This window comes from Triticum aestivum, chromosome 2D (genome assembly GCF_018294505.1).
Source record: "Triticum aestivum cultivar Chinese Spring chromosome 2D, IWGSC CS RefSeq v2.1, whole genome shotgun sequence".
Taxonomy (NCBI): domain Eukaryota; kingdom Viridiplantae; phylum Streptophyta; class Magnoliopsida; order Poales; family Poaceae; genus Triticum; species Triticum aestivum.
In genome coordinates, this window is record NC_057799.1 from 414,824,431 (window position 1) to 414,840,534 (window position 16,104).

General features: G+C 41.9%; 1 long non-coding RNA gene and 1 pseudogene across 2 annotated transcripts; one reads left to right on the forward strand and one right to left on the reverse strand.

Annotated features, from left to right (window-relative positions):
* The first annotated feature begins 210 nt into the window (after nucleotides 1–210).
* Nucleotides 211–6,885, forward strand: LOC123053512 (uncharacterized). Of its 2 annotated transcripts, XR_006425664.1 has the most exons (3): nucleotides 211–566; nucleotides 1,778–1,853; nucleotides 3,452–6,885. It is a non-coding gene; the product is annotated as an uncharacterized lncRNA (long non-coding RNA). The 2 variants fall into 2 exon arrangements; XR_006425663.1 differs by having other exon boundaries at nucleotides 211–1,853.
* Nucleotides 6,886–8,634: 1,749 nt separating this feature from the next.
* On the reverse strand, nucleotides 8,635–11,025 carry LOC123053513 (uncharacterized; annotated as a pseudogene).
* Between the last annotated feature and the right edge of the window lie 5,079 nt (nucleotides 11,026–16,104).

Consider the following 16,104-nt stretch of genomic DNA (forward strand, 5'->3'; position numbering starts at 1 on the left):
AATTGGTCTCATATAATTTTATTACACAATTTTTTAATATATGAAACCTAATTTAATTTGCTACCGCATTTAAATTGGTACTTCCTCTCTAAAGAAATATAAAGGCGTTTAGATCACTATGTAAATGCTGTAAACTTCGCTAAAAAAAATCTAAACGCTCTTATAGAATGACTAACATATTACTCCTCTTTACACTACTGTGCGCATGTTTATCAGTGATAGATTTTTTTGCTTGGGTCGTCGGCGGGTTCGCCGGCCGCGGTCGGTGCTGGCGTCCTGTCTAGTTTGCTCGCCTGATCGGTCCCATGAGAGTGGCTGCGCCAGTGGCTCTCGTTGACAACGTACATCAGTAACCTCAGGAAGTCGTTCCTCGCGAACCACATCGCAACGCCGGCTGTAGCGGCAGCCATCCGGCCGTTCCCCTTTGCCGTGTGGTAGGTCGTCCCCGGTGAATCTGCAATCTCCTCCGATCCCCGCGTTGTTGAGCGGAGTTTCTGCATCCAGCAAAAGCGGTGGCGACTCTTATCCATCCCCATTTTCCCTTGACCCTGTGTTTGTACGAACAGGTGCATATCTTTCCTTTGCCTTACCATGTCCTCTCTCTATGAAATAAATTTCAGGCATGCATAGCACGGTTATCAAATTACTGTTTCTAATATTTTATCTAGCAATTAGACTCTTGGAATTTTCTATTATTTGTTAAATCAGATCTGAATTGCTAGGGAAGAAAGAAAGGTTATAGTAATTGATAAAAGCACATACGTGATGCATACATAACTGATATTGATTTTTGTCAAATCAGTTGTGAGCCCTCCATCAGGTATCTGTGTGAATACATTGTCTTATGAATGTATTTTCACTATTTTGAAAATAAAGTACAGTGGCCGTCCTCTTACAGTCAGAGAGAGCTTAAATATAGTTCAATCTTCAGAGAAACACCATAAAAAAAGTCAAGGGCCCAAGCTCACAAACACTATATTTGGGTTTGTTAAATGGATGCATCAAAACATTGAGTTTGCTAGAAATTCTAAAATCAGACTAAATTAAATAATGACTATAGACTATATACGAATATAATAAGATACCCAAAAGTAAATAAATTTCGTTCTGTTAAAATATTTCAGATATATCAATTTGAAACCAAATAAGGCTGCTATGTCTGCATCACATTATATTTAGTCATATCAGAATGCTTGTAACAAAATCTATAATATATCCTTGTAAACAATGTTTTTTGCAACCTTGTCGGATGGACGCTCTTCATCTGAGATGAGTATCTTCAATCCATTTCTGCTGGTCACCCTTGACATTGCAACATAGAGTTGTCCATGTGTGAACACTTGCCTTTTTAAGTAGAGTCCAACTTTTTTGAGAGATTGCCCCTGGCTTTTGTTTATAGTCATAGCAAAGCACACTGATATTGGGTATTGTCTCCTTTTCAGAATGAAAGGCCATTTTGAATCACTTGGTGACATGATAATTTGTGGGATGTAAACTTTGTCACCAACGTTAGGACCTATTATGACCTGGCCTTCAATGAAACGCTTTCCTAGCTGTGTTATTGTTAGTCTTGTCCCATTGCAAAGTCCTGCACTTTGATTGATGTTCCTCATAAGCATTATTGGTAATCCTACTTTCAGCCTCAGTTCATGGTCTGGTATTTCAGAAAATGTAAGACTATTCAGAAACTCAGTTGGGTACAACATATCTTCATCTTCCACCGTAGACATTGCCTTGCATGTTGTATCTGAATTGAAATAGGCTACCTCTTCTCCAGGGATTTGACTCATGATGTAGGCATTAATCTGGTCAACAGTCTCGTTTCATGGGCACAAGATCGCTCTTTCCTCAAGGTATGTTCTATCAGTGTATTTTCTGTGTAAGTCAGGATAGGTGGTGTTAACAATAGATGCTTTCGGGTCATCCCCTTCATGTAAAATAAGGTCCTCTGGGATGCTAACCCAATCCTCTTCATCTATTGTTGACGTTGTGCCATCGCCTATGTTTAGTATCCAGTTTGCGAATTCAGCTGTTTTTGCTTTCTCTTCTGGACTACCTTCGGATGAATTCAGACGCATATTTTCTTTGAGTCGGTACTCCTCAAAGTTCTTCCATAGGTAGGATCTCTTTATTGATGCAGAAATGATATGTTCCCTTTCCCCTTTGGTATAACTGGTAGGATTTGCCTGAAGTCACCTCCCAAGACTACTGTCATTCCTCCAAATGGTCTATGCTCTGCGTCCGCATATGTGAATCGAAGTATGTCTCTCAAACTCTTATCTAGTGCCTCAAAACAGTGCTTGTGTGTCATAGGTGCTTCATCCCATATTATCAGTGACGTTTTCTTTATTAGCTCCGCAAGAAATGTTCCTTGCTTGATGTTGCATGTGGACTCGTTAGTGATCTTGAGGGGAATGTGAAATCTTGAATGAGCTGTTCTTCCACCCTGTAAAAGAAGTGCTGCTATACCACTTGAAGCAACTGCTAGAACTATTTTTCCTTTAGATCTTAATTTTGTCATGACTGCTTTCCACAAAAATGTCTTTCCAGTTCCACCATATCCGTCAACAAAAATCAATTTTCCAAGACTGTCATTGACTGATTCTATTATAACGTCAAAAGCCATCCTCTGATCCTGATTTAGCTTATGCAGTAACTTCATGTGTTCTATTCTTAAAGAATCTTTATCATAGTTTAGTTCCTCATTTACTAATCTATTATTTAGATCTTGAAGAACTGAACTATCTGGTAGTGGCATTCCTGGAAAATCTTTGAGGGACTTACCACCTTTAGTCAATAGTTGTTCTATCTCTGCCATGAGCAGGCTCTTTATTAGTGCCGAGTTGAGTTCTAGGGCCTGAAAATTGAATATTCTTCTTTGCCGACGTTGGATATCCTCAGATAGTAACTCCCAATTTTTTTGCCACAACTTTACGGGATCCTTCACCTCACAAAATAAAAGTATTGTGCAGAAAAGTTGGCGCATTTGAGGAGCAGAGGCCCAATGGGATGCTTCCTTGATGCAGTCATCCCACTCTTTGTCGTCATTAAGTAGCCCAAGAGCATAACATGCGGATTTGAATGTTGGATGTACAACCCCATCAACTGTTCGAATTTCTTCATATGATCTGCATCCTTTGACGGTATTTAACATCATTCTCAAGTAGTATTTTTCACCGCTCGTTGGTTGTGCATAGTAAATCCTGCCTATGTTTTTTTCCACCACGCCTTTTCCTCCATTCTTTCTCTTGTGCATGCCAAGTCCATTTGGTTGGAAACTGTGCATACGTCAAACTGCGAGCTTCTTCATGCAACTGGTTGGCTGTCATCCATTCTGTGAACATTGTCTTTTCTATGTTAGGCCGGGATACAATTTGATCTAAATCCATTGAGTCCGGGAACACCACAACATGTTCATTTTCTAGGTGAAATTGTAACCTTTCAACCGCAGGCTCTCTGTACTGAAGAGGAAACTGAAATATGCGTCATGCGGCTTCACATCCAGATATGTACCGGGCATCAAGGTACCTCTTGATTTCGTCGTCCTTGTTTGTTAATTTGCTAGCTCTTGTTTCACTTTGTTGGTCTTCCGCTTCTATCAAGACGGTTGTTCGATCTTCTCCTTTATGGATGTATTTGAATAAATACTTTATAGACCTTGATCTGTTGCACCACTCAACATTTATGTGGGCTTGATACTTGACCAGTAGGTTTCTATTGTATGGCACAACAAATCTATTGTCTAGCTTCACTCCATTCTTGTCCACAGTGTTGCCATCATCTCGCCTTCTATATACTGGATAGTTATCTTCATCTATGGTAGTCTCAGTGCAAAAATTCTTGGGGAAATGTTTGGCACAACTTTTATCGACCATGCATGGTGATTTTGGGTGTGCTTGACCACATGGACCATGTATCATGTAATTTTGCACTGCTTCGTACCCTTCTGGATCACTATTCTTATCAGGAATTTCGGCTGATATGATTTTGTCGATCTGGGAAGGACTTGGATCTTTATCATCTGGGTGTAGAAACACCAGTATGTGTGCATGCGGGGGGCCTCTTTTCTGGAACTCTATAGTGTAGACAACTTTATGAAAGTAAACAAATTTGAGAAGAAATGAGTTAGGACAATCATCTAGGAAAGAGTGAATATGTACTTATTAGGTAAACTTACTTGCAATTGTTTGTCCAAAACACTTTCCGTTCTTTATGTCATTCATAAGTTCCTTCAGTTTTAACATGAATACTCTGGCAACGATATCTGGACGATCTTCAGATTTCTGGCCTGGAATCAGATCCAACATATCTTGTATTTCCAGCCATTTTGGATTGCATGTAGAAGTAATGAAGAGATCAGGATAGCCAGCCCAAGGACAAATCGCCATGGCATCTTGGTAGTTTTGCCGCTTATTTCTTGGACTGCCATTATATGATGAGGGTAGTATGATTCTTTGTCCAACTTGTTCGGCTCGTGTATCTCCATTTTCTATTGCATCATGCAGTCCTCTGTACAGTTCTGTCCTCAACTTACCTTGGTTTGTCCTGTACCAATTTAGTCTCCACTGTTCAATGCACGTTGCTGCATCAACTAAAAACTGCAGGAACAAACGTCCACTCATTTGCAATGTTGAAGCTTGGTTCAGACGTTGTTGTATGCGATACGCATAAAACTCCAGCATTGTTACATACTTTCTTTTACCTTTGCTGCCTCTTTTATTTTCATACTCTATTTCTGGTCTGAAACCATCTTCTCCATATGGAAAAAGCAAGGGGTACTGCATTGACATATAGCTTGGGTGCAACTCTGAAATCCTCTGTAACATTCTGTCTTTGGTCTCAACTATTATATCAAATTCATTATTTTCTCCACCTTGTTCCCCAATAATTAGTGCTGCGACTTCTGAGGCAGATGGTAGGTTGTATTGTCGTCCATCTTTCGACCTTAGTCTTACATCTTTAATACGTCGGTTTTGGAATCTGTCCCTTGCCATACGAAATGATTTGACTAAAACATTGTGCTCATCAAGCATCTCCAGTAGTCCTTTGACAATGTTTTCATCTGGTTGTGTCTTACTCTCCGTTGAAGCAGATGCATTAATCCTATTCCGCACTTCATTTTCTGTGTCATGTATGTACAATTGGGCAAATTTTGGTTTCGTCACATCATCCTTAGGAAGTAAAGTGCCAATCTGATGGTAATTATGGCCATTCAAACGGAAAACATATGGTCCAGATGCCTGCTTATTAATTTCATAGTCAACCTTTTCTCCCATTGAAGTGAATGCGAACATCGAGGTGTACAACCTGATGTTCTGGCGGAAATTTGATGATTCTCCTCTTTCATTGTAACGTAGTAGCTGTCGGAGATACAGCGGAGCTTGCTTCAGTGGTGGTAATTTAACTTTCCCTTCCTTGCAGCAGAGACCAAATTTTGGAACTGTGATGTTACCTGTGCTTGTGCTTCTCTCTCCATGCCACATAATGGCACCAGATATGAAACTTGAGTGACATCCTTCGCTACATTAGATACTTCACAGTCATTGCCCTTTTCTGTCCTTAGTCGTTTGCTTGCCTTTTTCAGCTGGAGGATCTCTTTCCTTTTACGCCTAGCTTCCTTTGCTGCTGCTCTAATGATGTCTGATTGACTATCATTAGATTCGAGTGTTGCTAGTTTAGAGGCTGCTTGCTCAGGTATTTGGATTCCTTGATGATGCCACATATTCCTGCATTTTATTTTGTTATCATTTTAATAATCCAGGTAAATTAATATTTATATGATTATTTTTGGTATTGTGGTAAAGAATACCTTCCGTTGTTTTGATTTGCTCTAGTGCGTGTTCGACGCATGTTGACTGCGGCTAGTGAATCCTGAAATAATGAGGTAAAAAGTGTAACTGATTTTATTCTGAGATATAAGTGAGGGCATCTTATACGTAACTGATTTTATTTGTCCAGAAATTTAGAATTGCTGATGATAAATTTAATGTAAACATGTCAGGCACCACATTGTTTGCAAGGATGCTGAAGGTATTTGTATGGAACAGATAGTTTCCTGATAAGATTCTTTTTTGTATGGATTGTTTTCCAACAAAGGCTTTTAAATCGTCTAAAATCATTATTCTATTGTGAAAGAAGGATACTTGTGTTGTCACCTTCCAATGAGAGGACGTATATGCTCTGTAATTGGTGATCTGAATCTCAAGTTTATCGCCACTTTCTCTCTGTAATTCAAGTTAATACAAAGCATGTGTAATGAGATCGGAGAGTTGATGTATATATTAATCATTGCAGGAGACATGCATATATTATTTGTGGAAGGAGATAATGAACGTTGGCTGCAAGTACGGCCACGCAGCCTGTCTGCTCCTTGCTGCTTGCGAGAGGAGGGCAATGTCTTGCCGGGATGTGCACGCTCTGTAATTGGTGATCTGAATCCCAAGTTTATCGGCGCTTTCTCTCTGTAATTCAAGTTAATACAAAGCATGTGTAATGAGATCGGAGAGTTAATGCATATATTAATCATTGCAAGGAGACATGCATGTATTATTTGTGGAAGGAGATAATGAACATTACCTGCAAGTACTGTCACACAACCTGTCTGCTCCTTGTTGCTGGCGAGAGGACTAATTATTGCATGTATGTGATGAAGGATGAGATCAGGGGCGATGTCTTGCCTTGATGCGTACGAATTGAGTCGATATAGAATTCTTATTTGTAAAGAAGCGTAGTTAAGGCTAGAGTTTGTAGGTTAGAGTTTGTCATCTGTACATTTTAAACCTATACAATATCTGAGCCGTTATTATTTTGTGTCACCAGATAGATGGCTCCTACTTGAAGTCAGTTTCCATGTATACTAAAATATATGCACGTCTCTGTTTCTTACACGTCTTGTCTACCCATTCTTTTTCTTCAGAGAATTGTATGTTACACACACGACTCCTTATCTCGACAGAATTGTTTTTCTTTAAACAATTTTAATATTTAACCTATTTAATTCCAATTAAAATCTGAGTCATGGCTGGTCACGCATGATATGTCTAGATGGCAAGATGGAATGACCTATTGATTGGCAATGCAGATTACTAAGTGGTGCACTTCAGTTTTAGTGGTCGTTAGTTCCACGCACAATGGGCTCTTGGCGAGAACAGATGATGATGTGCACATCGTTGATTGTTTGGCTGTCATATGCTTTCTCTGTAGTGTCTCAACATGTGAAAATTTGTATGTCGTCGAGAGGCCTATTCTGTAGCGGATGAACATGTGAAAATCGCTAATATGTGTACTATAAATGACAATGTTTTTTTGTAAAACTGATGTACCACCCATGTAGCTGCTTTTCACTAATGACTTTACTAACACGAAGGTACGCATTTACATTTATTAAAACCAATCTTAAACAATGATGTTGATATAAAGTACAAATCTGATGCTCCTATATGTTCTATTACATGCTAAATAACTGGATTTCCACTAATCAACGATTTGACTTTCGAGTTCTTGATACACCACACTTCTGAATGTCTTTGTTCATCAATTCTTTATTGGCACAACTACGCCTTGTCCTAGGCCTTGAATCATTGTGCTCCTGAGTACCTGCCTGTTCTGATTCTTTTTCATGGTGATTGTTTACTTGTTTGCTATCAATAGCAGCACATTTGCGAGTTACGGCGCGTTTCCTCTTGGGGCCTGCTTCCATAGATTTTGATTTCATTATTTCCTGACTACCTTCAGTTGTTGGTTCTTCATCAAGGTGTACAACATGAGTTGTGCTACTTCTCCTACCTCTTTTAGTCCGGTTAATAGTGGGTTCATCATCCTCTGGTTCTTGCTTTATAGTTTTCATAACTGATAACTTGTCCGCTTGCTCCTGCCAAAACATTTGGAACAATTAGTGACTTGCAGAACTATGAAAGAATAAGCAAATGTAGCAAAAAACTTACATGGCTATCTTTTTGAATTCCCTTTTTCTTAGATTTCTTATCAACAACAGATATGGATTCATCTTTCTCTTGACTATCCAGATTTTCTGATTCTTCATCAGAATGTACAACATGACGTGTGTTCCTAGTCCTCCTAGTCTTTTTAGTGTCTGTTAGAATGGGTTTATCATCCTCCATCTGCCCATTCAAGACATTGGGTGTGTCAGTAAGAGGCTTGTACCAAAACATTTCAATTTGGGTAAAGTGCCATCAACATTCATCATTATAAAATATGGCATGCAGATACAAAATAATATAGAGCATTGTAGTAGAAATAGATGATACCTGCTCAACATTTGAATGATGTACTGATGTATCTTTTTCAGAATCTATGAAAAAGATTCTATTAACAGTGTATTCTTGATAACCGTACTTCAAATTATAGTCATTCAATCTGAATTGAAAAATCAATCTCTGCCCACATATTTTCTGGATTTGTTTTGTCTGTTCATGGATATCACAATCATCCCTCTCTATCAAAAAACTTGCAGATTGCTTAATCAATTTTTTTGCTTCTGCCTCAAACATGGTGCTAGTTGTTGTTGCACTCAGATCACATATCTCTAGTTTCAGTTTGTACCTAGTAATAAAATGGAACATGTGGTTAGTGCAGGATAAATTACTAACTAAAGAATGAGATAGTATGAAATTCACCTTGGACATATCTTCTCAGGTTCGTTTTGACATTTCGGACAGTAGAAGTGGTTCCCTTGTTTCTGTACTTTTTTGTTGCATTGGCGGCATCCTATGTAGTACCACTCATCTGATGTATTAATTGACTTAATCATTGCTTCTGCAGTATAGAACTTTTCCTGTCCATTACAGGTTAAATTAGCACATAAAATTTATGAGAAAAGAATATAATACTAACTATAAATACCTGTTTTTCAGATTCATATGTAATTTCAGTTATTTCTTTTAGGGTTGTTCTGTTATAGAGCATCTGTTCTTGAATTGTGCCTTGCAAGTGGGCTTCCGGCTCTATTTATTCTACCATATCATCTTGCAAGCAATAACTGTTTTGCATGAGATAAGTATCCATGTATGTAGTAGAACATGTTTTTCATATTACTGCAGAAAATCTGTTTCACCTCGTTTGAAGCTCATTTGTTTCAGGGATATCCAAATCGATATAAACTCTGGTCGCACCTGTAGATGACAGCGAGTACTCTGCATGCACTTTGATATATTAGATTATGTATATAAAAAAGACACGCCTAGAAATACTTGCCCATTGTTAATACGAATACAAACCTTTCAGTTTTCTAACAGTAGTTGATGTTACTATGACCACACGCCCCAAAGAATCTTCATCAATTTGACTAACCTTATTACCCCATAGTCTAATATTAATTTTTTGATCCCTGTATATTCCAAGAGAAATACCTATTAGCACCCACGATAATTGTACTTGTCTAATTGTTTTTAGTGTACTCACTCGATTCGAAGCACAATATCTTGAATCTTTGAAATCCCGTGGGTTGTCTGTGTTTCTTCAATATGTCCTATGTAACTTGCTATGCCAATGACATCTGCTAATAAAGTGGTATTAATATGCATAATACATGGAAGTTAATAATTGAAACAAATATAATCATACCAGATAAGTAAATCTTTTGGCTGTCTCTTGTGGAAAGAACTTCAACAGTACAAAACGTGAAGCTTTGTTCTGCTATTTTGATATTTTTTGACCTTTTATCTCTTGATTTTTTGCCGTGTGCAAGAAATTTAGAACCTTTTCGCTTTCAACTGGACGGAAATTCATTGCAGACATAACCTTAAAATTTGCTATCATGTAGACTAAACCTTCTTGGATCAATGGTCTGAACTTGTTAACCATATGCTTCATTACCTTGCCATGTATCATAGTACCCTAAAACATTACAGTGCAGCGAGAAGATGCATCAATATTATAGTAACTACTACAACTCACAATAGTGTATTTATGCTGGAAATTCATAAAGTTTCATCATTAAGCTAACCTCTTCATCAAGTAGTATCATGTCAAGGCTAATAAGTTCATTGTTGTTGAGATCAATGGCATCCCATAGCCTAATTATTCTGACCTTGACTTTCCAGGAATCCTTCTGATTGCTAATCTCATGGAGCATATCGTATGCCATTGTTTTGAAGGTAAACAAAAGGAGTTGACCTATAAAAACACAATTTCCAGAAGATTACATATTGGTGGTCATGCAATTTGCATGTAGTATGAAGTCCAGAGCCTAACAATTTGATTGAACCAATGAAACAAATAATCTCTATCAGAACTGGGCTAGAAAGCAACAAAAAGTAATTTGAATTGTAAGCAAGCATAATTTTGTTACTTAGTAATTTCTTAGTCTCTGGCAAATCCAAGGCTTCACTTGCGAAGAAAGATTTTCTCTTGCCAATTGTGAAGTTCATAAGCAATATGAAGTAAATAGACTAAAACTTTGAATTAACCAACGAAACAAACAATCTCTGAAAAACTGGGCAACGACGAAGCTTACGTACCAAACAGGAGAAGGTTCACCAGCGACGATGTTCACGACCGACAGGAGCCTCCTTTATGTGTAGATAGTTTGTTTCAGGCTGCAGTTAATTTATAAGATGGCGGCATGGGCTTGGTTCTGCCCCGTCGCGATCTCCACGAAGTGCCCAAAGAGCGTACGTCAGCAAACCTAGGATTGAATCCTAGGACTGTCAAAGGAAGCAGTAGAAAACATGAATCCTAATGCAATTGAAAAGATAAGGTCGATTCAAATGTTAAATCAGGAAAAAAAAAATGACGAACCTGATCTATTCCCCAACTTGGTTGCTCCAATTTGAGAGAGATTTGTTTGTTTTTTCCATGGGAGGAGGAGGAGAGATTCCATGGCGTGAGCGCACCAGATCAATTTCCTAATTTCCTTGCTCCAATTTGAGAGATATGATTGATTTCCTTTCTCTGGGGAGGAGGAGACCATGGGGAGGAGCCGTGGGGAGGAGGAGAGACTATGGCGCACGATTGTTTTTTTACAGGGAGAGTAAGAGACGTGGAGAAGATAGACTTTTTTTAGGGATTTTGAGGGCATTTTTTTCACAATTTTGAGGGCTATATACGGAGTAGATATATCGTGCAATTGTGATAGCATCCGGTTGGGATTTCTAATAGATTTATATGGTTGATGTACCACCAAAAAAAATGGTTGATCTATATCTAAAAAAAATATGGTTGATCTGCACCGTAATAACACGGTCCCACCAGATTAACGGTTCCTAATTACTGATTAACGTGGTAATTTTTTGGGAGTCGCTAATTAGTATAGGTATAGATAGATAGATATGGCTTCCTCCATTGACCGGACTTGGGGCCGCTGAATCCGGCGTTGACTGTAGTGTCATCGATGTTATCACCATTGCTTCGACGTTTGAACTTACTGTGTGAGAGCTTGTGTGACGCCCGGATAATTAAGCTACAGTAATTCCCTCCTAATGATGCCACATCATCATGATTACTGTTGTTAAACTCACATTGGTTCGAAACCGGTTCAAATTTCAAATTCAAATCAAAGTCCAAAATTCAACTTGCCAAACATGGAAACTAAAATGTTCAAAGTGTGGCAAACAATCCCTGAATATTTGTCATGTTGGAACCAACCTCATTTGAGTTCCCAAAATGCCCCTAGGATTTTATCTTGTGGTCCAACAATAATTAAATTGGCCTTTCCAATTTCTAAAAATGGTTAGCCAACTCCTTCTGACCCCAAACTTTTTATGCAACTTCACTTTGTTCCTATCTATTTTTGTGCAAAGTGCCACATTTAACAAAAATAATTCAGTAGCTCTTTTAAATAGGAAACAGAGGCAAATCAAAAAAATAAAATAAAATAAAAGGCCATCCCCCCTAGTGGGCCTCGTGGCCCAGCTGGCCATCCAGCTGGTCGGCCAGGCCGGCCCACTCGAACCACCCACGCCGCCGAGGGGATAAGTCTGCCCCTCAGCCTCGTCCTCGTCAGCCCCAGATATCCCCCCTTGCTCGGCTCTCTCCCTCTCGGTTCTCTCTGCCGGAGCACCGTCGGCGCCGTTGCCGCGGCCTCGACCCCTCCCTCACCACGCCGACGCGTCCAACGGCTCCACCGGCCTCCAACACGTCGGCTACAAGCCCCGGATGGAGCTCGGAGTCGGCGCATCAAGCGGATCGACGCCTCCCCGACTCGTCTCCCTTCTCGAACGCCACTGCCCTCGTCATCGTCTCCGGCCACCTCCACCCTCCCCGAGCCCGCTGCCGACCCCTACAACACCGATGTGAGGCCCCGCTCATTTTCCCCATACCCCCACTTCCGAATCCATCGCCGTACATGCCGTAGCCGCCGCGGTCGACTTCGCGCTCGCCACCCACCGACCACGCGCGAACCTCCGCCGCCAACGACCAGACGGTCCCGCCTCGCCTCACCATACGCCGCGCTGATGCGCCGGCCAATCCCCGCAACCGCCTTGCTCGTCCTCTCGCACCCGTCGGAGACCGCCCGTGCCCACGCGCCTCCTTCCCCCACGCTAAATCCCTGCGCCCGTGGCCGCGCCCTCGGCCGCCTCCTGCTGCTTCGCTCCCGCCGCTCGCCTTGCTGCCCCACGCGCGCCCCTATCGCCCTACCCCCGCCGCAGCCTCATCCCGCAGCTCCCCACTCCGGCCGTCGCCGCCTCGGCCTGGCCACGCCCCTCCCCGGACGGCGACGTGGCCTCGCCGGCGCTCCTGATGCCCCGTGCCCTCGCACGGGCGCTCGCCCGTTAACCCGCTCGCCCGTCGCCCGCTTAACCCCCTGGGCCACTGACGTTGGGGCCCCACGCCCTTGTAAAAAAAGGTTTAAAAATTTATTAGTAAAAATAATTAATTAATTAATCATTAATTAATTATTTAACTTAATTAACTCTGTTTAATTACCCTAATCACATGGTTAGTTATTTAAGGTCTGTATAATAAAACTGTGTCTATGACAGCGGGACCCACATGTAAGTTTGACCCAGTCAACATCCTTGTTAACTGCTGACATCATGCCGATGTCATGATGTTGTCATAACCCTGTTTTCCTTTTATTTAATTCTGTTAATTCCAAAATGATTTAAAAAACTTTGAAAAACTTAGAAAATAATCCGTAGCTCGGATGAAAATGTTTTGTACATGAAAGTTGCTCAGAACGACGAGACGAATCCGAATACGCGGTCCGTTCGTCCGCCACACGTCCCTAGCATAGCAAACATGCAACCTTTCCCCTCCTTTTCATCTGTCCGGAAATGCCTAACTTTGGGAAAGCATTTCCAGATGTTTTCCCCTTTGCCGGTATCGTGTAGCCTTGCGTTAGAACACGCCTAGTGCTGCTTATTGTCTTGTCATGTATCTGTTTGCTCTGTATTTATTGTTTCTTCCCCCTCTTCTCTCTAGTAGACCCCGAGACCGATGCCGATGCCCCTGTGTTCGACTACGTCGACGACGACCCTTCTCCCCTTTCATCGGAGCTTCCAGGCAAGCCCCCCCTTTGATCATCCCGATATCGCCCATTCCATTCTCTCATGCTTGCATTAGATTTTCCTACTGTTATTGATTGCTCCTATTCTGATGCATAGCCTGCTTTTGTACCTGCTGTTGTACCTTACCTGCTTATCCTAAACTGCTTAGTATAGGTTGGTTAGAGATCCATTAGTGACCCCCACCTTGTCCTTGTTGCCCCTGCTTCATCATCGACGACTCGATCAACGTGATCGACGACCAGAGCCTGACACCTCACATCACATCACGCCCCTTTTGTTGCTCGACTCTGCAGAGCTACTATCGAGTGCCGAGGGTGATCCCTCATAACGCACTCCTGATGATAATTCTGTAGTGTAGCTATTCAGTCGTGGTCATCGAGGGTGATTTCCTCTTTCACCATTCCCGATACGGCTCTGTCGTTCAACACCTCAAGTGTGAACCTCGAGGGTGGTCCCTCTTACGTTCAGCTTGATGATTACATTGAGTGGAATCCTCCGAGGGTGATTCCTTGGGTTTTCCCTTTGATGTTTGGACACACAGATACCTTGACATTACTTGAGACCTTTGGGAAAGTCGGGCGGGCACGGAGAGCACCCGCAAGATGGTTACGAGGCACGGCCGGGAAGTCAGGCAGCCCTCGAGTGGGCTGGGCTTGCCCTTGCCGTATTTCCTCGAGACGGGGCGACGGGGTCACATTATCGTGAGTCTTTTCTCATCTCCGCAAGCTAATACTACACTATGGTTTGGGTATTTGTTCTGAGTTGGCCTTTGGCCTTTACGCACTAACCACCACGCGAGAATAGTTATGGGCCTCAACGTCGCAGTATTAGCCAAAGCTTTGTCAGATGTCCAGTTCAGCATTGCGGCACGGCTGGGCCGGCGCCATTCGGGCAGCCTGGATCCGCCCTGCATGCAACGATCCGGAGTGCAAGGGGTGATGGGCCTAGAACCCGGAGTGCTTAGGATGTAGACCGGCGGGGACCTCTCTGCTGAGCCTAGGTAGGGCTACGACGTGTTGATCTTCCGAGGCCGGGCATTGACCCAGAAAAGTGTGTCCGGCCAGAGTGATCGAGCGTGTTGGAAAACGTGGTGCACCCCTGCAGGGAAGATACATATTCGAATACCGTGTCCACGGTAATGGATGTTCAGACTTATATCTTGATCTAATACAACTAGAAATGGATACTTAAGTTATGTGGCTCCGGGATTGCTTTCTCGGAGGGAGTCGAGGAAGGATCTCTGGGCATTATTGCTACAACATGCTTGTTAATTATAAACTGCTATTGTTTACTCTTCCACATGCTGCAAGACGCTTGGAGCTGCTTGAAGATGCTAGTCTTCGATAGGCTAGGCCTTCCCCTCTATTCTGGCATTCTGCAGTTCAGTCCACAGATACAACCCTTCCATTTGATACCAACGCATACTTAGTATAGATCTGATGCTTGCGAGTACTTTGGATGAGTACTCACGGTTGCTTTGCTTCCCCTTTTCCCCTTCTTTCTTCTTTCTGGTTGTTGCAACCAGTTGGTGGATCCCTGGAGCCAGATGCCACCGCCCACGGATACTACTACATGGAGGCCACCGAAGACCAGGAGTAGTTAGGAGGTCCCAGGCAGGAGGCCTTGCCTCTTCGATCGTTGTTGTTTTGTGTTTTCCTTCTTAAGGCAGCCTTTGTTTAACTTGATGTTTGTACTCAGATATTGTTGCTTCCGCCGACTCTTGTGTATCGAGCTTGTATTCGAGCCCTCGAGGCCCCTGGCTTGTAATATGAAGCTTGTATTATTTCTATTTGTGTCTAGAGTTGTGTTGTGATATCTTCCCGTGAGTCCCTGATCTTGATCGTACACATTTGCGTGTATGATTAGTGTACGGTCGAATTGAGGGCGTCACAAGTTGGTATCAGAGCCGACTGCCTGTAGGAACCCCCCTTTCCAACTCCTTGGCCAAAGTTGAGTCTAGTCAATGAAAAACTGTTTTACTAACATGGCCGTGTGGCTTACGGGCCCACGTCGCCATTGGGTGGTATTAGGATCTTTTACTCCTCATCTATACTCTAGGATTCTGATCTCTCTTCTATTCGGGTTAAATGGTTTTGCTAACTCTAACTCTAGGTTCTCGTAAATACTTTCTCCCAGAGAGCCCCTCACTCCAGATGATTGCTTGGTGCACCAGAAGATTCCAAAGATACTCTCCGTATTCCCGAGAATCCGTTGAGCCCACTGCCTTGCAGTTCTTTGCCACATGAATACCCCTACGGATAATTACTCGTGCTTGTCGAGTATCCGTTCGTCCACAGTTGTTCATTGTTTCATGAAATTACTTTGGAATACTATCTGATCTTTCAATAATCCTCTCCAACCATTGCTCTGCAAATACTTGTCTGCTTGCATTATGGATACTTTCCATATGTCTGACAAAATTTAGTAGTATCCTTTGTCATTGTCTTTTTGAACATTTGATTCGATATGTTTGTGTATGCTTGCAATCATCAAACACAACTAGAATTCTTCCCTTCGGCTCAGACGTCACCCCTGAAATGAGCTGGTGTTCGGCAAATCAAACCTTGATTGATTGTCGATCTATGTCTTTTCAACTTACCTGTCTTTGATCAGAGCCTCTACTTCTGATCCACCG